Below are 23123 nucleotides of genomic sequence, written 5' to 3'. Positions count from 1 at the left end.
CCTGACGCACACAACGATTTGCTGTGTCACGTGCGCAGAGCACTTTTAAAGAACTAGAGTGCCAACTTTCTATCAAAAACTGTGCCCATCCTGGACACCAATCTGGTGAACAAAACAACCACGGAAGCCAGAAGCATCAATGTATTTATGAAGTAGTCCTCCTTTGTGCTGCCCCGATTTGTAAGAGTAAGGGGCATATAGCATACATTATTTTTCGTTTCATATGTCATTTGTTTGTACACTAGAAGTGTTTTATAGACTGCATTTCTTTTTACTTTTTGAAAATAGTTAAGTGTAGTCTGCTTTTACATAACTGCCAACGTATATCGTATTGGTAAATTATTGTTGTCTGTTTTATTTTAGGATCCGTCCATCTGCCAGGTACATGTTTTATTAGAACCCACAGCACTATAGCAAGGTATTACATGTGGACACAGTGCCATGCCTGACAAAACTGTTTTTTGGCTGTGCCTTTTATGGTTTCAGGCGTGAAGTGGGAGAGGAAAGGAAGGGGAGGAGCCAAGGAGAGGGAAAAGCAGTTCCAGGTTGTAGGGCAAATAAAGAAGACATGTATGCTACTCCTCTGGTGTTGCGTCCTTATGGTGTCAGTGTCACCGTTAACTGGCAACTAGGTGGTCTCCTGCACACCAGAGTCCTCCGTTTTGACCCAGTGATCCCACTGCGTCTTCGTCCTCCCAAAGGCGATCCCGCCTCCACTGCTGAACGCTGTGGTGTCCAGCGATCCCGCAACATGCCCGTTCCAGTGGCAGTCTGCCATTACCTTCCAGAGGCGATCCCGCCTCCATTGCAGCACACCAGGGTGCCGAGTGATCCCGCAACACACTTGCTCCCGTGGCAATCCGCCACTCCACGCGGCACCCCTTGTGGCAACCCTGCGGTGCCTGGCGATCCCGCCGAGGCACAACCTAGTGGCAAAATGCCACTCTGCCGCGCGGCAACCCGCCAGCAGCTTACGCCATCCAGGACACATGGTCCACGTGGCAGCTGAAGACGTTGCATCCAAAAGGACAAAAAAAGGCAGTAAGTGCAAGCGATCCTGTTGGCACACACAGCAGCATTCACCCTCCCAGAACAGCCATCCTGCCAAAATTTCACATGGCAGCGTTTGCTCCCACCTCACAGCGATCCCATCAGTAAAACAAAAAATATAACAATAAAGAAAGACTGAAACAGCCTACCCACCCTGTGGCACATAAAAACAAGTCCTCCCTCCCAACAAAGACTCACAGCCCATTTAATAACGGAGCCACAGTCAGTGGCACGCCCCCAACAGGTCCTGCATCCACAACACCAGCACCTGGTCCCTGAAAGCGCCAGGAACAGTGTTCTGCAAAAGGACACCACCCTAGAGAAATAAAAGAGGACACACAACACAGGTGCAGTCCCGCCAGTCATCCACACAGCAGACCAGAGGCTGCGGCCCAGACCACAACCCAACACCCTGCCAGCATGAGTAATCGGGAGGCACCACCTCGCGCCCTCATGTCCAAGGTGTCCCTACTGTGCAAGCCACTGCCATTCACCCTGACACCCCAGGCAGACAAGGGCCCGAGGTGGATCGAATGGGTGGAAGATTTTAACCACTTTGTGAAACGGCGAGAGAGGAGAAATCTCCAAACCTGTGTGACATGTTCATCAATCTGGTGGGCAGCGAAATAAAGACTATTGTCAAGACCATCACCCCAGAAGACCACATGGATTTCACCGCGCTGATCACCTCCCTTAACAGGAAACTCCTCATCGAACCTAACAGACACTATGAAAGATACATATTTAATCAGTGCATGCAAAAAAACGAGGAAACCATTGATAAATTCATCATTCGCCTCTGGGTGAAGAGCGCCCACTGCCAGTTTCACTCATTCTCCACCAACGAGTCAATCAGATTGCGCGTGATAGAAGGATGCCTATCGCCCGCCCGCAGAAAACAACTACTGAAGAAACCCCCCTCCATTGATGAGGTGAGCGAGTTGGCTAGAATCTTTGAGAGGGTAGATACGCAAGCAGCCTCCATTGAAGGAAACCCAAATTCAAAACACGAGAAAGGAGATACCATCGCTGCCATCCAACCACTATCACAACGCCCCACGGATTGGGTGACCACAACCAGCAAGTTGGGTCTCAGGTCACAGAGGCAATGTTACCAGTGTGGCATTAATTTTCCACATTCAGAGACCTGCCCAGCACTGTCGCAAAGATGCACCAACTGTGGCATGGAAGGCCATTTCCATTCGGTCTGCAGAGAAGGGAGACCATTCCCCACCCCCGAATAAACACACAGCCGCAAAGCAGGACATACGGCCGCTCTACCCAGCCCACCAGACAAGGCCCAACATACCCAACTACCAAGGGCAGCAACGGTACATCAGGGCAATAGAGAAGGCCCACCCACAGGACTGTGACCAGAGCTATGATCAATACGATCAATATTCCTGATTCAGGGATGAATACGATGAACCCCCAAATGTATACCAGGCCTACGGCGAACAACAACACTACCCCCAGCATCAAGGTGGAGATGACTACGACCAGAGCTACTTGGATGAATATGTCAACCTCATCCAGGATGACCACGAAGTGAGAGGGGCGCCCAGGATAGAAGTCAATTTGAGGAACAGACAATTCTGTTTTCTCATCGACTCAGGGGCAACAGTTAACATCATGGGGAACAGAAATTCTTTCAGATGCCAAAGAGACCCAAACTTGCAAGAGCCAATTCAAGTATTTTCCAATGGGAAGCAGCACTACCCCTACATTCGATCAGAGAACTCAAGAAACGCCTGATACACAACGGGCTAGCACTGGACACCACCATTCATGTCACCCGGAGCATGACAAAAGGTTGCTGCCTCCTCAGCTATCACACGGTGTGCTGTCTGGTCCTCATTGACATCCACTTCCAAGTGGGTGAAGTGTTTCAATTGGCCACGTTCGCAGGAAACAATGGTGAGCAGGTGTACACAATCAACGCTGCCCCATAAGTATTTAACCACATCACAAAAGAGACAATTCTAGCTGGGTTCCCGGACTTAAGTAAAGGACTAGGCAAACTCAAGGGGGCACCCGTCAGACTACATATCGATTAAACCATCAGACCCGTCCCTCAACACCCCAGGAGGGTAGGTTTCTAGACTCCAGGATGCGTCTAGAAGGAGCTCGACCAACTGCTCTGCAATGGCATCATTGAGCCAGCAAACAGTCCCACTCCATGGGTATCCCCATTAGTCATCGCACCCAAAGAAGGAGGACGCCTACGCGTCGACATAAGGATGGCAAACACCGCCATACAAAGGAATCGTCACCCTGGCCCATGCATCGAGGACATGATTGTACTACTGAATAAATCAACCACATTCTCGAAACCTGATCTCAATCAAGGATACCATCAGCTAGAACTCCACCCAGATTCGAGAAGCATCACTACCTTCCCCACCCATGAAGGACTGTTCGCTAGGCAACATTTTGGCATATCCTCTGCGACAGAAATTTTTCAAGAAGCCATATGACAAGTAATTCGGCCAATTAAGCGATGATATCCTCGTATTTGGCACATCGCAGGAGGAACACGACACAGCACTGTTGGCGACATGAGCAGCATTACACAAAGCCGGCCTGACCCTCAATCTGGAGAAGTGCAGTTTCACCAAAAGGAAATTGAATTTGTTTGGCCACATCTTCTTAGCACTCATGGCTGTTTTGCATTTATTGTCATTGGATTTGTATATCTTGTAGACACAACGTTTCTGCAGCTTCATTAGTCGTATGGCACGCATTTCAGATTTGATAGCATGAGCATGGAGGCCTTACTCAGTGTCATTCACCAATTGTATCACCTCTGTAAGGATGGCATGGTATCAAATAGTGAAGACCGACACAGATGATTACAGTTCAAGGGTGTTTATTGAACTTCATGGGTTGCCTAGTCCAGTGATTTCGGACCGAGGAACTCAATTTGTCTCCAAGTTTTGGCAAGCCTTCTGCAAGTAGTTAAAAATCGAGATCAATTTACTACCAGCTATCATCCGGAATCCAACAACCAGACGGAGAGAGTAAACTAGGAGTTAGAGAAATACCTGCATTGTAACCTGGGGTTTGATGAAAGCTGGCTGGAGCTGTTATAGCTAGCAGAGTTCTGGATTAATAACACAGCTAAGGATTCCACTTACATGTCTCAATTATTTGTCAATCAGGGGTTCCAAACCACGGTTTCTGAGAGGGGTGATCCTTGAAGAGGTAGAAGTTCCTGATGTTGAAGGCAGGATCCAAACTATGTGGCTGAATCTTGAAAGAGCGGTACTAGCTTTGCAAGCTTTGCAAAAGAGTAAGATTAGTTATACAAAATCTGCTGACTGAAAACATAGATGAGTACCCGCTTATCAGGACGGGGGGTTGGTGTGGCTCTCTACAAATAAATAGTCTTGAAAAGGAAGAACAAGTTTAGTCTGTGTTACTTCGGCCCATTTGAAATTAAGCCAGTCATCTCTCCTGTTTCAGTTAAGTTAAGGTTACTGCAAGGTTTAAGGGTGCATCTCACGTTCCATGTAAATCTTCTGAAGCCATGTAGGAAGGGAACTAGGTTGCACAGAGCGCCAGTTCCAGTGCTTTCTCATATTGCTGAGAATGAATATGAAGTGCAGACCATTATGGATTCCAGTTTGGTGAGTGAAGGATTGCAGTATCTCGTAGATTGGTAGGGATATGATCCAGAGAAGAGATCTTGGCTGGTGGCTGAGGATGTAAATTCTCCCAGGTTTGTTAGTCAATTTCATCATCTTACCTGAGAAACCAGGCCCTGGGACAGGGCATTACGGGGAGAGAAAGGTACTGTCAGGGTCCCCTTTAGTTTACAAGCTAGGAAAGGTCCTTGGGTGCTCAGGGCAGGGATGAGATGCAAGAAGGGTGCTAGACATTTGAATTGTTGTTCATTTTGAAATTATAGTCTAAGTCCAACTTTCCTTTACACTCATATTGTAGAAGTCAGGAGTGACCCCAGCCCAAGATGTAGACAGTAATCCTTAGTACTGATTGGTTCTTCAGCATATGTGAGGTAGTTTAGAATCTGGTGAGAGATTCTAAACTGCCTTTCATTCAGAAATCCAGCTAAGAAGGTCTCCACTAACTGAGCTCTAGAGAAAATACATAGGACATAATATTAAGACAATAACTCAAAGACCAATCCAAGTTGAAGGTGTGAGCTGAACTAAGGAAGAAAGTACAGGTAGCTGCAGCAACTGAAAGATAAGTGAATTCATGTTTTTGAGCAGGAGTAATGAGTGGAACCGGTATATAACTCTATGTAAATATCAATGTTTAGGTTAATGTAGTGCTTGAAAGCAGCAGGAGGAACTGTGTTACTTGTTTAGCAAGCAATGTAATAGTAAAAGCAACATTCTGTTGACACTGCGCATGTTTACTAATACAGGCGCGCAAGGCTATCAGTCTTTCTGCGGATCAGCGACCTTCGGTGGATCGTAGAAGAGCAGAGAGGCCTTTATAGCAAAGGACCTTGTGACGTGCACAAACCTAACGTGCGCATTGCTTCAGGACTGTCAGAAGGCCATTCTTTCCTCACATCTGTTATTTTCCCCTTAGCAGAAGCCGCGGGTCATCTCACACATCGTGAAAAGGGCAGCGCAGTGTTTTCGAAGCGGTGTGGCGCGAGAAGCTCCTTTCCATATATGTAGGAAGCGGCGTGACTCAAGTATGCAACCTGAAATGTAAATAGAGACTAATACTAGTTGTTGAAAGTTGGATTTATTACACATAACAGCAGTTTCAGACTGCCTCAGTATAACAGAACCATTTATACAAGTACTGAAGAAACAGTAGTTAAGGCAAGACTTAATTCTTGAAAAAGGATTTAAAAGATTACAAAGAAAAGCAGATTTCAGGTCTATTCAAATCTGTTAACTCAGTGAGAAAAAGACTCGGGTTACTGAACAAGTTGTGGTGTGAAAAAAACTATAGTTACTGAACTATTGGTGGAGTAAGGGCAAGTTTCAGTTAAAGGTTTTGGGCAAAGTGAAAAAGAGACAGGAGCAGCAAGTTGAATTCAGTAGACTTTCAGCAGAAGGCAAAGGCTTTAAGGTATTACTGGGTAACGATAGGAAGCTCACACTAGAAAGATAGGAAGCATTCACTGGGGTAATTTATAACCATCTGTATGTTTGTCCACTTGTCAGAGTGAGTTGTCAAGACGGGTGCAAGGTTTCAGAGGGCAGCGAGCAGGACCGTGGTTGTTATTTTATCCACCTCCCCTTTCTCCTTCGGGTTGCCAATCCTGCAATTTCTATTTAAAAGATTGTAGAGTGGGCGAACCTATGGGGGCTGTGGGTTCATCATCCACTCTTCCAGGAAGAAAGACATGACCTGGGTCTGCTGGCCTGGCTGCAGCGCAGTTTTAGGCCTAGATTTCGATATAAAAGAAAGGTGCGTTACTTCTGCGTCCCTCTGCGCCTGCTATTCCAGTGTCGGTGTAGACCATCGCTAATCCAGGTACAGTAATGGTTTACCCTCCCATTGGTATGCAGAGTGTAATCGGTTAACCTGAATATAGCGCCTGTCAGCAAAAAGGTAATGAGTGAAGCTGGTGATTTAAAGAAAAAGTGCCTTCATTCCATATGTACACCTTGGCGACATGTATTTCAGCCCTTTCTCAGGTCTTTTTCAAACTTGGGCATTCAAAGGTATACATGTTGGGTATATAAATTAATAACTGATTGCTACAAAAAGGTTACATAATACGACAACATATACAAATACCAGGACAGTAAATGGTTCGCTTATCTATATAAAAAATGTTCGTTTACAAAACAAGCATAGCAAAAATATTATTTGAAAATTGTAACTAATGAGTTTAAATAAAAAAAAAGAAAAAGCACAAAAGAAGGGGGTAGAGGAGAGACAAAAAATGCCAAACAGCCATTAGTCACTGCTTCTTATAGAAAGTGAGATTAATTCAGAGTGCATTCTGAATGAATCTCTCGTTCAATAAGAAGCAGTGACTCATGGGTGTTTTGCATTTATTGTCATTGGATTTGTATATCTTGTAGACACAACGTTTCTGCAGCTTCATTAGTCGTATGGCACGCATTTCAGATTTGATAGCATGAGCATGGAGGCCTTACTCAGTGTCATTCACCAATTGTATCACCTCTGTAAGGATGGCATCATATCAAACAGCGAAGACCGACACAGATGATTACAGTCCAAGGGTGTTTATTGAACTTCATTTGGGTTGCACGCCTATCTAATCCTAAATGTAAAGATAGGAGCAAGCTACAACCATCAAATAATAATGAACACAGTCCTAGTAGCGTCTGGTCAAAATAAAACAGCCTATACTAATAAACCTATTGCCAATCCTTACTTCTAAATACAAATTGTGTAGGAAACAATGTTCTACAAAAGAAAAGTGTTCAAGAAATGATGTCAGGATAGTTGAGCCGTTAGATTCCCTTCCCCACGGTTTTATTTATTTATTTGTTTATGTATTTATAATGCGCCAGCAGCCCGCAGGCATTGGGGCGTAAACATGGACACAATTGGACTAAACATTTAAAATGATACAGGCAGAGAAACAATTGTCAGGGGGATGCAGTAATCGCTTACTTGAAGAGGAGGTTTTTCAAAGTTTTCCTGAAGGTTTCAAGGTCTGGTTGAGGCCTGAGAGCAGGCAGCAGAGCATTCCATCAACTAGCCGCCTTTGCGGGAAAGGATCTACCAAGACCCTTGGTACGGTTGGTCATCGGGCCCTGAATCAGCCCTAAGCTGGAGGAGCGGAGGGACCTTGTAGGTTGGTATAGAGTGGCGAGGGGTTTTAAATATTCAGGTGTTATGCCATAGAGGCACCTATGATCCAGGGTGCCTACATTGAAATTAATAAGTTCCTGGATTGGCAACCAATGTAATTTCCTTCTGTAGTCTGAGATGTGTGTTCTTCTGTTGGTGTTGGTCACTATTCGAACTGCGTTTTTCTGAATCACCTGGCATCTCTTGCGATTGGATAGAGATGCTTGCTGAGTAGGGTGTTACAATAATCTTATCTCGTTAGGATAGTAGCTTGTGCAATGGTGGCACAATTTCTCTCCGAGATGTAGGGTCAGATGTTCTCGAGTAGGCGTAGATAACAGTTGTAGGTCCTCTTCACATACGTAATGTGTGCATTAGGGTTCAAAGAGGCCTCCAACTGAACCCCTAGGGTTTTCACCTTCTGTTGGATTGGTATTCTATTGTCTTTTAGATAGAAGCTACTGTAATAAGTACTTAGTTTTCCTATGGCCTGATTAGATCCAAAGATCATCAGCTCGGTCTTTCTACCGTTTAAGCACAGCCAGTTCTCCAACATCCAGCTGTCAATGTGTTCATAGATGTTAGATAGGACTCCACAATCTGTGGCGTAACTCGCAGTAAGTTCTAGGACGATCTGGGTGTCGTTGGCATAGTTGGTAAAAGGGACCCCCACCTTGTCCAGAAGTGCACAGAGGGATCTGATGTAAAGGTTGAAGCGTACCGGTGATATGGATGCCCCCTGTGGCACACCACAATGAATAAAGTCTGGTGGAGAAAAGGCTGATCCCCACTGAATTCTGGATTCCCAATGTGAGAGAAAGGAGCAAAGCCATCCCACGGCTTCCTTTGAGCACTGGCCTAGGTCTTTTAGACAGGTGAGAAGGTGCTCATGGGATCAAATGCAGCAGAGAGGTCTAATAGCATCAGCATGCCTGCCTTCCCTCTGTCCATGATCTCCAGCATTTGGGTTTGGAGGACGATGAGGGCTGTCTCTGTGCTACAAGATTGCCGGAAACCAGATTAATGATTGTGAAGGATACTATTGGACTCCACAAAGGACTGGAGCTGGGAGGTGGCAATTTTGTCCAGTATTTTAAAAATGAACTGGCAGTTGGTAATTGGTCTTAGATTGCTAGGCTCTGTAGGATCAATGTTCGGTTTCTTGGTTATTGGGGTAACTGTAACTCTTTTAATGCTGTTAGTAACATGATTTTCCCCAAATGATGCATTGACTAATTGTGTCAAGAAGGGAGCAACAAGATCCTGGTATTTCAATATCAATTTTGGAGGATGGAGATTCTGGGCACAAGAGGTGGGGTGTATGGAGGACAGCAGGTTGGGCATATCCTGGATCAAGATTTGAGAGGAATTTCTGGGACTTTGGGCCTTAAGGATTTAGGAGGGCCTGTTCTAAGAGTGGGGGATTGCTGAGTAGGGCAGCCTTTATTTTATTTTGGGCTTTTACAATTTTGGTGTCAAAGGCGGGCTGAATAATGGCACAATCAGAATTAGTAGATAGAAATGCAACCTGGGATGCCATGGGTTTTTCCAAGGATTTCAAAATTTCGAAGAGCTTCCATGTGTAGTTAGAAGAGGACTTGATTTGGACGTTGAAAAAGCTATTTTTTGTTTCTAGAATTAAGGTTTTATATATATGTCCTTCCATGCCTTCTTGGCTTCAGTGGATTGATGTTTGAGCCAGATCGCCTCCAGCGCTCTTTTCCGTTTCCTCAGCAATTTTAGTTCTGGGGTGAGCCAGGTTTGATGTGATACATTTTCCCTGACCAGTTTTATTTTCATAGGAGCTGACTGGTCGAGAATTTTTGTCACTATTTCTGAAAATCAAGAGAGCATGCTGCCGGTTGAGTCATCTGGCTTTATTTTAGACATGATCTCACTTAAGCATGGCTGCAGGTACTTATAAGATATTTTTTTAAAGTTTCGACTTGTAATGGTTTTCATATGGTTTGGGAGCTTAGGCAATGATAGAGTGCACTGAATATTGAGTGTAATAAAATAATGATCAGACCATATGCAAGGTGTGGTTTGGATATTACTAACTAGAAGTTTTCTCGTTCCTATCCAGTCCAGTATGTTTTAGCCATAGTAGGTTCGTTGTTCTGAGCTTCGTTGTTACACATCGCCGCAAGTGGTCTTTGTGGGCACGGACCCGCTTGTGCGGCACTCTACTTACGAACAGTTCCAAGATGGTTGCCCGTGATTCTCCCCATTCTGCTTGTAGCGGTCCAGTTGTTGCACGTTCATTTGACGTGAGGCCAACTGTTCACGTGATCCTTTATACGGAATCGAAGCGGACAGTGCTTCGCGTCGCTTCTGCCTTTGGCGCTCCGTGAGTTCGCTTCTGAGACCTCCTTCTCACTTCTACTAGTTAATTCCTCTTGTGCTTACTGTTAGTTCTAACCCTGTTTTGCATCCCCTATTCAGATTCACCCTGCAGCATTCTCCCGCCTCTTTCTCAGTCTGCCATCGCTAGCAGACCTATTTGATTCCCGTTCCTGCCAGACTCCCATTAGAGTAAGTTCAGATCTATAAGGGCTCCCCCTTCCTTTCGATTAGGATTCTTACCTGCTGCTTTCCTTCCAGAGTCTCCCAAAGCTTCACAACTCCTCCGATCTCCAGTACTGAACATTATTCCTCTAACTTTGTTCCTTCGTTGGTGAGAGGATTACTTTCTGTTTCCCATTCTCTTCTTTCCCCCTGATCTCTCCTCTAACCTTCTTCTATTTTCTTCCTCTCCCGTGTACCTAGAAGAAGCCTCCCGAGTGACATCCTGGTTCTGCCTTCGGAGACGCTTACTATTCAAACTTCTTCCAGATCCGCACGAGTGGAACTTGTCCAGGGTTTTCTTCCCTTAGAGGGTTTCCCTGGGAGTCCTGCCCTCTCCCCTGGGTCACTTTACCCTGGGTGGAGAGGTCAGGGCGCTCGCACGGGAGCCTTCCCAGCTGCATTGGTCCTCCCATTTGGAGCCATCGATCTGTCAAGGTGAGCTGGTTGTAGACATTTGTTGTATAATCTCTGCTACAGCAGCTTTAATTATCTGTATACTACAGAGTGTTAATAGTAAGCGACGCCAAAGATATTGACAGCTGATGTCCCAAATGGAACAACAAATGCAGCAGCTAATGGCGGCTATGCAGGCCATGTCCTTAGAGATGCAATCCCTAAAACAGGACAATGCGCAACTACGGCATCAAGTAGCTAGAGCCTTTTCTGACACTCCCCCGTCGTCGTTACATTCTGTTATGTACGATGGTGATCCATACAAATTAAAAGAATTCCTCGACAGCTGCACTTTCCAATTCACTTTCAAATCTCGCTTTTTCCCTACCGATAAAGATAAGGTGGGCTATGTTATTTCACATCTTTCTGGGCCTGCTTTAGCATGGGCTACCCCGTTAGTTACCTCCAGCAACGTAATCCTTGACTCCTACTCCGCCTTCACCAACAGCCTCAAAACCATGTTCGGTAGGAAAGAAATTTCGGTTGCCACGCAAGAACGGCTCCTCGATCTAAAACAAGGAAGCAGAGAATTACTTTGGTACGTTACTCAATTCAAGCAACTGTCCTCCGAACTGGGCTGGCCAGATGAAGGCCTTCTCACGCTGTTTCGGAGAGGCCTAACGGATGAACTCAAGGATGAGGTCTCTAAGGTCCCTCGCCCTGCTAATTTAGCAGATATGATCACTTTAACCATGCAAATTGATTACCATATGCATGAACGGACATACGAGAGAAAAAAGAGCAAAGGAACACAACCTCAGTTAGAGTTTACCCCTACAACCCAAAAAAATCTGACTCAGACCGAAGAACCCATGCAAATCGGGACCGTTCGAGGACCGATTTCGGCTACTGCAAGGGAGAGGAGAAGGACTTTAAAGCTGTGCATGTACTGCGGATCATGCTCTCATGTTTTGAAAGATTGCCACTTGGTTCCTCCACGCTGCTCTCCGAACCCGAAGTCGGGAAACTTCAAAGCCTTACTGTTAGGGGAAGACCGGTAAGCGTACAGAAGTATTCTTCCCCATGTCAGACAAGTATGTCTCTTGATAATTCTCCAACACACCAGTCCATGGTGGTAGTCTCTTTGTCTGTTATATTATCTTAAAACATCATACCAGGAATCCCTGCTTTGATTGACTGCGGAGCGGCTGGAAATTTTGTGAATGTGGAGTGGGCAAAGAAACACGGAATCGCTCAGGTGCCGAAAACTATTGTCACTCCCATGCAGGGAGTGGATGGTAGTCCTGTAAGTTCTGGTCCCATTAAAGAACAGACCATTCCGCTCACTTGCATGCTGACAAGTCATAAGGAAACCCTAGTCTTTGATGTCATTAGGACGGCCCATTACCCTATCATTCTAGTGCTCCCCTGGTTGAGACTCCACAACCCATTCATAAATTGGTCAGCTGGAACCCTTTTTCTAGGGTCGGAGTATTGTGCCCATCATTGTCTTTCTCAAGAGTCAGTGGGGATCCGCATACCTTCCGAAGAGACACTCAAATCCGCTGTATCCTCCATAAGCCAACTCGAGATTCCTGACTGTCACATGTTATACCGATCGGTATTTGAAAACCCCGAATTTCCTATTCTGCCTCCTCATAGAAGGGATGATTGTCACATTGATTTACTTCCTGATCAACCCATCCCTTTTGGTCGTATGTACGTTCTTTCTCAACGTGAAAAGTTAGTACTGAAAGAATATCTACAAACCCATTTACGGAATGGTCTAATTACTGAAACTGTGTCACCAGCGGGAGCATCGTTATTCTTTATTCCCAAGAAAGACTCGGATGAGCTCCGTCCATGTATTGATTATAGAGGACTCAACAAAATAACCACAGCCGACAAGTATCCCATGCCACTCATTACGGACATCATGGAAGCAGTTCGAGGGGCTCCTTGGTATACAAAGTTGGATCTTCGTGGTGCGTACCATCTCATACGTATCGCGCCCGGAAATGAATGGAAGACCGCATTTCGTACTCCTTTTGGTCATTTTGAATACCATGTCATGCCATTTGGCTTGGTAAATGCTCCAGCGATCTTCCAGAGGTTCATGGACCATCTATTTGCTGACATACTGTTCCGGTTTGTTATCATCTATCTTGATGATATCCTTGTTTATTCCAACAACCAGGAAGATCACATTCATAATGTGAATACTGTACTAGAACGCTTGAAATCAAACCGTCTTTACTGTAAAGCCTCCAAGTGTGAATTTCACCAGAAACAAGTAACCTATCTAGGGTTTGTGTTATCCTCCCAGGGAATTTCCATGGATCCAAAAAAGGTTTCAGCTGTAGTCGACTAGCCTGTTCCTGCTGGGATAAAAGACATCCAGAGGTTTTTAGGATTCTCTAATTTCTATCGGAAATGTATTCCTTGCTTCTCAGAAATCATACTTCCCTTGACTAGAGTTCTCAAGAAAGGTGTCTCATTTTCCTGGAATGAATCGGCTCAGAAGGCATTTGACAGGTTGAAGAAAATGTTTACTTCCGAAACCGTTTTGATCACCCCTGACCAATCCAAACAATTCATTGTGGAAACGGATGCCTCTCAGAATACTTTAGGAGCCATTCTATTACAGCTATCAGAACAGGGGGATGAAAGACCTGTAGCATATTTATCCAAGACTTTCAATTCTGCCGAGTTAAACTATTCTGTTCTGGAGAAGGAACTGATGGCTATCAAACGCGCCTTCGAGGAATGGAGACATTTACTTTTGGGATCTCCTTTTCCAGTTAGGGTGCGCACGGATCACCAAAACCTCAAAGTCCTTCAGAACGCTTATACCACAAATAGTAGGCAGGCCCGATGGGCTTATTTCTTTTTGCCCTTTCGGATTGAGTTTATTTACTGGCCTGGCAAACACAATTTGAGAGCGGATGCCTTATCCCATAAGGATGCTCCAACTTCCTCTTTCTGCCCTGAAAAGATGTTTTCCAATGCTCGATTTGTTGCAGTTTTGACAGATTTCCTTCAAGAAGTACGAACAGCCACCAACCTTAACAGAGCGTTTTGTGAAGGACTTGCAACTACCCATCATTTAACCAAGGAAACCGAATATTATTTTCATGGTACTCAAGTACTGATTCCCATCCCTTCCTTACAACTGGAGGTGTTAAAGATCTGCCATGACTCACAAGCTGCAGGACATCGGGGCGTCCTCTCCACCTTAGAACTCATCCAACGACATTTCTGGTGGCCATCCATACGATCTGACGTCCGGGACTACGTTGCATCCTGCAAAATATGTGCTCATGCCAAGATTCCTCGATCACCGCCTTTGGGATTATTAGCAAGAATGCCCATTCCAGACCGGCCTTGGCAAATCATTTCAACCGATTTTGTATCGGATCTACCACTATCTGAAAACAAGACTACGATCATGGTAATTATTGATTACTTCACCAAGTTGGCGCACTTTACTCCTTTACGAAAACTACCCAGTGCACCTTTCATGGCAAAGGTCTTCCTCTCTGATATCTTTTCTCGCCATGATTTGCCAGATACTATAGTATCGGATAGAGGACCCCAGTACACCTCTCTCTTTTGGCAACATGTTTGTCGCATTCTGGGCATCAAACGTGCCCTCTCTTCCGGATACCATCCTCAAACTAACGGTCAAACCGAGCGGTTAAATCAAATCCTCGAAGGATACTTACGATGCTTTATTTCAGCAGCACAGGATAACTGGGTAGAACTGCTTCCGTTTTCAGAATTTGCATACAATAATGCCAAGCATTCGGCACTCCAGACCAGCCCCTTTTTTTGTTCCTATGGTTATCATCCGTCCTTTGCTCCGAATGTGCCACCTTCTGATTCTGGCTGCCCGGGTGTTGATTCACTAATTGCTGACATCCACGAAGGACAGAAGCTGGCTAAGCAGTCTTTACAGAAGGCTCAGGATCGAGCAAAAAGAAATGCTGATCTGCACCGTCGTGACATGATGGAACTTACCGTCGGTGATTTGGTTTGGTTGGCTTCCAAATTCCTTCCTCGTCATTTGGTTCCATCTAAACTGTCTCCCGGGTTTTTTGCACCATTTTAAGTTCATCAAAGATAGGTTTGGCTGCTGTCAAACTTTCTTTACCGGCTTCCTGGTCTCGGATCCACCCGGTTTTCCACCTGTCTCAGATCAAACCGGTGGTGCAGGATCGCTTTCACCGAAATGGGGGTTCTCTACCGCCTCCGGTCCTCACGGACAGTGGTCCCGAGTTTGAAGTGGCGGCTATCTGTGACTCACGCTTCCGATGTGGTCGGTTGCAGTTTCTGATCGACTGGAAGGGTTATTCGCCTGCGGAAAGAACTTAGGAGCCGGCTTCTGGGGTTCACGCACCTCATCTGGTGCGGCGTTTCTTTTTACTTCATCTGGGTAAACCCGGGGCACCCTCCCGGAGGAGGGGGCATACTGTTACACATCGCCGCAAGTGGTCTTTGTGGGCACGGACCCGCTTGTGCGGCACTCTTCTTACGAACAGTTCCAAGATGGATGCCCGTGATTCTCCCCATTCTGCTTGTAGCGGTCCAGTTGTTGCACGTTCATTTGTCGCGCGGCCAACTGTTCACGTGATCCTTTATCCGGAATTGAAGCGGACAGTGCTTTGCGTCGCTTCTGCCTTTGGCGCTCTGTGAGTTCGCTTCTGAGACCTCCTTCTCACTTCTGCTAGTTAATTCCTCTTGTGCTTACTGTTCCTTCTAACCCTGTTTTGCATCCCCTCTTCAGATTCACCCTGCAGCATTCTCCCGCCTCTTTCTCAGTCTGCCATCGCTGGCAGACCTATTTGATTCCCGTTCCTGCCAGACTCCCATTAGAGTAAGTTCAGATCCGTGAGGGCTCCCCCTTCCTTTCGATTAGGATTCTTACCTGCTGCTTTCCTTCCAGAGTCTCCCAAAGCTTCACAACTCCTCCGATCTCCAGTACTGAACATTATTCCTCTAACTTTGTACCTTCGTTGGTGAGAGGATTACTTTCTGTTTCCCATTCTCTTCTTTCCCCCTGATCTCTCCTCTAACCTTCTTCTATTTTCTTCTTCTCCCATGTACCTAGAAGAAGCCTCCCGAGTGACATCCTGGTTCTGCCTTCGGAGACGCTTACTCTTCAAACTTCTTCCCGTTCCGCACGAGTGGAACTCGTCCAGGGTTTTCTTCCCTTAGAGGGTTTCCCTGGGAGTCCTGCCCTCTCCCCTGGGTCACTTTACCCTGGGTGGAGAGGCCAGGGCTCTCGCAGGGGAGCCTTCCCAGCTGCATTGGTCCTCCCATTTGGAGCCATCGATCTGTCAAGGTGAGCTGGTTGTAGACATTTGTTGTATAATCTGTGCTACAGCAGCTTTGATTATCTGTATATTACAGAGTGTTAATATTCGTAGTCTACGGAGAGCAGAGAGGATTCCAGTTCTATAGCTTCCTTATCCAATGAGTTGCCTTTCCATCTATTCCGGTCCCCCAAAAAGAGAGTGGCCGTGTTAGGCTAGACAAATTGTTTAGAATCTTTGTTATTTCATCATTCAAATCCGGCATGGAACTCGGGGGGGGGGGGGAGGGGACTATAAATTAGGACAAAGTTTAGACAGTTATTGTTGGTCGGGGTCATTTTAACATGGAGGATTTTGCATCCGGTACAAGCAATGGGGGCTGGAAAGAGTCCTAATTCTGTTTTAGCGATAATAGCCACACCACCCCCGTTTTCAACACGGCACAAGGCAGCACACTCAAGCTTAGCACATACTCTAGCTTTTCTATCACGAGGATGCAGTTCAAATCTCAGTATCAGAACTTTCTGTGCCAAAGTCTCTTTGCCATTCAAAGTCTCTTATTTCAGAGAGCCTGATGCGACAAACAAACATTCAAAGTTACTTTCTCCTTAAGATTCTCCTATGCACAACTTCTCAGGTGATTCACTGTTCACCCCATGTACCCCTCTGCCGAACTCAGACCCACTTTAACACAAAACCTTCAATTGGTTTCCCTCTGCCGGGCTTGGACCAAATTGATATAATTTTTCAAACTTTCTTTGCCATATCAAAATCGAAGACTTTCGACTGTGCGCAGGATTTTGCTCAACCCGTTGCAGGACCACTTCGATTCACAATTCTTTGTTCTCTTCTTACTACATTTTTTACTATATAAAAATTGTAGACTTTTGACTGTGCATAGGATTTTGCTTTACCCGTCGCAGGACCACTTCGATTCACAATTCTTAGGTGGACACCTTACAGAGCCCTTCGATTGAGCACCCACGCGGTGCCGGACCACTCTGTCTAAGGTATTGTATCAAAGTCTCTTCAAGGTTCAAACACTCATCAGCAGTTCAACTTTACTTGCATCTTTTAGCACATAAGTTTTAACAATGTTCACTCCAGTGCGCGCCATACAATGTTGCTGCTTGCAACCTTGGCTTCAACAAAGACCGGTCTTGTATCGGTCTCCCCAACTCACTGGCTCTGTTGATTTCACTGCTGCTATTTTGTTCTTGGAGCCAAGGACGGTACCATAGAGGCAGCTGCTTCTCCCCACCTTGATTAGTGATGCAGTAGGGCCCCGGGTATCTTCGACACACAATACTGGGTTCTTCAGCGTGGTTTCCTGGTCTTATGCTTTCTAATCTCGAGGGTTCTTGAAAGTAATGTTTTCTTGTCAGAAAGGTCAAGGGAACTTCCCTCCTTGCAATCCTCTCCTGTTTTGCCGTCTTTCTTCTCTCGTTCAGCTGCTGTCTCTAAACTGCTGTTTCCTCGTATGCTTTGCCTCGCTCAGAGTGTGCTTTCATGCTCCGCCTTTTATCTGTGTGGGGAAGCTTCATGGAAGTCTGGTGTGAGTGATGGTCAGTAATTACCTGTACTCCCCTGACCATTGAATTGGGACACGTCAGGTATACTGCTCGTGTGTTAGTCTGTTTTCTCCCAGAGCAGGCTGTCCGTGTGAAAGTGTTTGTGCAGGACAGGGGGGAGGGGTGTAATGTTTCTATGTATCCTATCTGGTAGGATGGGGTAAAGGTGTTACAGGAAGGAGAGGGATACCGCGTCTCACTATCCGGTCTCTCACTCCCATTCCCCAAGAACCCCTCACCCAGGTGATCTTTCTGCACTGGTCCACCCCCAGGAACTGGATCCAAAAGCAATGGCTGTGTCCTGGCCACCTGGGTGACAGGTCCTCGTGGACCAGTGGGTGAGACACCTTCTGGTTTCTAACACCTCCCAGCGGACAATCTGAAGCCATTTGCAGCTGTGTGTATTCTGGGCGGTGGGCAGTCATAATTTCGAAAAAAAAATGTCGACAGACAAAAATGTCGAAAAAAAAATGTCGAAAAAAAAATGTCGACTTTCGTTTTTTTTTAATTATATATTTATTTTAGGGGTTTGGGAGTTAAAAAAAGGGAAAAATTAAAAAAAAAATTTAAAAAGGGGGGTTGGGCGTGGGAACCCCTCCATTTCGAAAAAAAATGCATTGAAAAAAAAAGTCGAAATTTTTTTTTTCGACATTTTTTTTCGAAATTTTGACTTTCGACATTTTTGTTGTCGAAATTATCACTATGAACCATTCTGGGCACCAAGAGCAATGCAAAGAATGTCTCTTCCATGCTAGATAGTCTATATTGATCTGCTATTTCAGTATTGTTTTGAGCAGTTGTGATAAGTCTTGAGATAGATAGTTGGACCCCCGCCTTCTGCACAACTTTTCTTTCTTTTCCTGTTCTGGTAGGATACGGAATATGGGGGGCGGCACTGGAATCGTTGTGGGGGCATCTGTCACTGGTGCTGTTTTTGGGGCAAGCAAGCCCTGTGATCCCACTATTAGATGCTCTTCAGGGATCACAGGAGAGCTGAGTGCAACGTGGTCAGTGAGCAAATGCCCCTCTGTGATGGTGGGAAGTGCAGGAACGCCTGCTGACCACAGACCCAGTAATTTCCCATCACTGCTGCTGTGCCCTTCTTTGAGATCTGGAATATACTATGTCTTGTTGCACTTGCTTTTGGCCCCACAAAGACCCTTCCTTCATTGTAAAAACATAGTTCATATTCTCCCTGCTTCTGTACTTTCACTGGCTTTTCCATTGCTTCAATCCATGTCAGTTCTGCCACATGCTTGTTCCAGTACTGAGTGCCTACGTCATTTACCCTTGCGAGAACCTCTTCCCCGAATCCCACAAGTCCTCCTGCCATGCAGCTCATTGTAGTTTACTGCCATATTTTTCCCGCAAACTTCATGCCTTCCAGATTCAGGTACGTTCTTTGCAAACATTGCACATGGTTGGGGTTTTGGGCACATTGTAGTTGGTCTGGGTCCATTATCTCGAGTCGCACGCTTCGTGCCTGGAAAGTGCTTTGCAATCTGCACAACGTCAGATGAACTGAACACAGCGCCTCCAAAAGCAGAGTTTCCTGCAGCATTAATACCTTGGGAGATCCTGACGTGCGTGGTATCAAGGAACAGACAGAACAGCTCTCATTGATCCTCTTTTTCCCCACCGAGCTCATGTCTGCGTACCAACTATTGATTAATTCTGGATGGTGCACATCTTCTATTGTATCCAGACCTCGGTACTCATCGTACTTGGCTCTTCTAACTTGTCTTTTAAAACGCTTCGAAACAGTATAACGTGGAACTCTAGGAGAGAAACTAAAGTTTGCAATTATGTCAGAAACACGTTAGGAAATAATGATAACATAAGTAAATTAGCAAGCTTCCCCATATGTTGCTGGGTGATGGCTTTATCATTAGCAGTTGTATTCATTTTCATTTTAAGGACCACGGCCGTGGTATCGTTCATTTCAATTATTTTGTTTAATAGGGATACATTTGCGGATTTAGCAACACTGGCATATGTTACAGAACCATTTGTGATGTTTGCATTTCTGTTTCCCTCCCTTTTATATGCTCACCCCATATAAAACTACATCCTAAATATATACCTAGTCCAAACATAGAAATAGCGAATAAACCAGCTACACAGAGCATAACACAGTTATACGTGGAAGAAAACACTGTTATGAGAGATTATTCATCGAAACGAGAATGTTGCTTTTTATAAATGGAGTGGTTAGAACTGTATACATCCATTGTAAAACAGGGCAGAGAGAGAGTGCACTTTTTGTACAAATAGTGCATTGCAGCTTTTGTTTATCGTGGAGGTAGATCGATGGCAGGGTCCACAAAGTACATTTAAAAACAAAACATGAACCAATATTCAATCTGTTGTTGCAAGTGTCTCTACAGAAATATCAATGAGACCAAACAGTCAGAGATGCGTAACTGCTCTTGTACTTTTAGGGCCTCATTACGAGTTGGCCGGTAAAAACGGGTCCATTACCGGCATGCCGGTAAGAGCGGGTCCGTGCTCGTATGAACCCGCTAATAGCGGGTGATTACGAGTGCGCGAGCACGCGCGAGCCCCCATGCCGGTAATGGTAATACCGGCATGCCGCTAAAGGCCCTCCAACCCCCCATACCGGCATCGCGGGACCCGCCCATAGCGGTACCGCCTCATACCAACCCCTAAATACCGGCATGGTAATACCGTGTTCGCAAAAAACTAACCCGGAAATTACATCATCGCGCAGGAACGGGAAATGGGCCGGCGGCCATCTTTAAAAACACAATCCATTGCCATCCTCCCCAACCACCAGTTCTTTTGCGTTGTGCTGTGGCAGAATAGAAGCAAGATGTCCAAGGCTACCAGGAAGGCGACCCCCAGGAAGCGCAAACAGCGTTTTTAAGACGCTGAGCTAAGTATGCTCGCTGACTCCCTGGCCCAGCATGTGGACACCACCAGGAGCACCGACATGAAGCATGCGGCCCAGACCAAAAAGAAGTTGGTGTGGCAGGAGGTCGCACAGAGGGTGTCGGCAGTGGGAACCACCCCAAGGAGTGTGCGGGACTGTCGGAAGCGGTGGGATGACCTCCGCCTCAGGGTGAGGAACATCCTGTCGGAGAACAGGAGGACCGCAATGGTGACAGGCGGAGGCCCACACTCCCCAGTGAAGTTGACGGCATCGGAGGATACAGCCAGTACCTTTATAGATCCTGAATCCATAGAGGGAATCGGAGACCAGGAGGTGGGCGCCGCATCATCCACAGAAGAAGGTGAGTGACACATCACATCCGTGTAGGCTAAACCACGATGTGGCACAAGTGACGTGGAAGTGAGACTAGCCAAGGCAATGCATGTCCCAGGCCCACATCAACATATCCAGTCAAGAATGTGTGCCACACCCTGCTACACACGCATGCTGAGTGCCAATTCCAATCCCAACACAAGTGCAACATGACCCAACCGTGCCCATGGAACTCACCACACATCCACCATACCAATGCTATGCCACCAGCCATGCATTGATTGCCCACATGCCCCCTCAGAACACCAACTGCCACACCCCTAAAATAATTTCATGCATGAATGTATGAACATATCACAGCGCAATGGATTATCGCTGCCATGTGACACCATCACTGATGACCTGCATCTCTTCTATCCCCCAGGCACCGATGAGGAAGATGGCATGCAGGACAGGGGTGCAAGTTCATCCACTGCACGGCAAGGGACCAGGGCCACCGCCACAACCGAGCCCAAGAAACTGCCCAGAGCAACAGGCAGTGTGCCACACCGGGCAGTAACCCTGCAGGAAACACCTGCACCCACTGTCCAGCAGCCACCCACAACAGTGGGAGGCGTTTCTATTCATGCTCTGCCAACCACCGCGGACGTTGTGGATGCAGAGGTGGAGAATGAGGGTGACATCATGTCCGGCACACCCACCCCAAGCCCCATTACCAGCATCCCTACCCCTACAGAGGCAGAGAGCATGTACGATCCCTGCCTCCACGACTCGGACCTTAATGAGTCAGACATATGCCTCTTTGAGGAGGAGTGTGCCCTGGACATGGGCACCACACAAGTGCCATCCACCACCCTGCCTACCACCACCCCGGTCACCAGCACTCCTGCAGCCAACGACTCCTTCGAGGCTCGCCTGTCAAGGGTTGAGGCACAACAGGAGTCGATGCTTGAACTGATGCGGCAACAAATATCAGATGGAAATGACTCCATGAGGGCCATTGCCACAGCCATCGCAGCCAACACTGCTGCTGTTGAGGCATCCACAAGTGTTATGAGGGAGTGTCTGGGGGCACTTACGCAGGCCCTGCTTGCAAACCTGCCTCATTTGCAGCGCCCACACCTTGGGGCAGGCATGGGACTGACCATTGACACCTCCACTGCCCCAACCCCTTCTACCTCGGCCCAATCGAGCCCCGTGGGGATGACGCGGAGGAGTGCACGGCGCTTGACCATGGCACCCCCGGATCCCAAAAACCAAAGAAATAGAGTGGGCAGACAGTGACATTTGAAAAATGTACATTGGTCAAGGGACCAGTGTTTGTTGTGCATATGGGGACATTTGGGGGGTTTGTAGGGTGGGTGAGGGAGTTTACCTGGGTATTTTTGGGGTTTGTAGGGTGGGTGAGGGAGTTCACTGGGGGTTGTGAGGGGATTATGTTCACATTATCACGTGTCTGGAAAATACACCCGTTGTGTGCAAGAAAATCATTGGCTGGACATAATTCTTTTTGTGCATTTACATTTAATGTGTGATGGTGTACAGTGGGGCACTTCTGACAAAACAAGTGTGCATGTCCACATGCAGCCAGTGGGTCACAGGCACATTACTTTCATGGTCCCTGCGTTTCAAACGTATTCGTCAATTAGTGCATGGCGTACAGCATGGCCATCCCATGCATCACGTACTGGCAGGGGGGGCTCCTTCGCCTCCGTCTCCATCCCCTTCATCCTCACCCGGCCCATGCATGTCAATGTCAGGTGGCAGTGGTACATTCCTTTGGACGCACATGTTGTGCAGCATGACACAGGCCATGGTGATCTTTGCCACCTTGTCAGGCCTATATAGGAGTGCCCCACCAGACCTGCTAGGCAGCGGAACCGCGCCTTCAACAGGCCAAAGGTCTGCTCATTCACAACAAGGGTATGAGTGTGCACACGATTGTACTCCTCTTCATGGCTGTTCTGCGGGTTCCGCACAGGGGTAAGTAGCCACGGCCTCAAGGGATATCCTCCATCACCTGCAAGCAGATACAAATAGGTGTGTGTCACTCTGAACTGCCACCTTCAGGGAGCACAGTCATGGCAGCAGCTATTTGGTGTGGGCATGCACATGTTCCAGTACGTGTACAAAATAGTTACCTATATGCAATGTATACTGTAAAGAGGTGCGGTACACTGGATGGGGTTCAATAGATGATGCAGGGTGTAATCATGCATGCTCTGGCAGATGTGCAGT

The 23123-nt window shown here is 46.6% G+C and overlaps 1 protein-coding gene across 1 annotated transcript in view; it reads right to left on the bottom strand.

Annotated features, from left to right (window-relative positions):
- The window catches only part of LOC138488613 (MOB-like protein phocein), a 703046-nt gene that overhangs the window by 230839 nt on the left and 449084 nt on the right, over positions 1 to 23123 (bottom strand). The gene's annotated exons all lie outside the window — the stretch shown is intronic.

Source organism: Ambystoma mexicanum, chromosome 9, assembly GCF_040938575.1.
Source record: "Ambystoma mexicanum isolate Mex_15411 chromosome 9, UKY_AmexF1_1, whole genome shotgun sequence".
NCBI classification, from domain to species: Eukaryota; Metazoa; Chordata; class Amphibia; order Caudata; family Ambystomatidae; genus Ambystoma; species Ambystoma mexicanum.
Note: the sequence above shows the minus strand (reverse complement) of the source record. Positions and strands in the feature narration are given on the sequence as shown.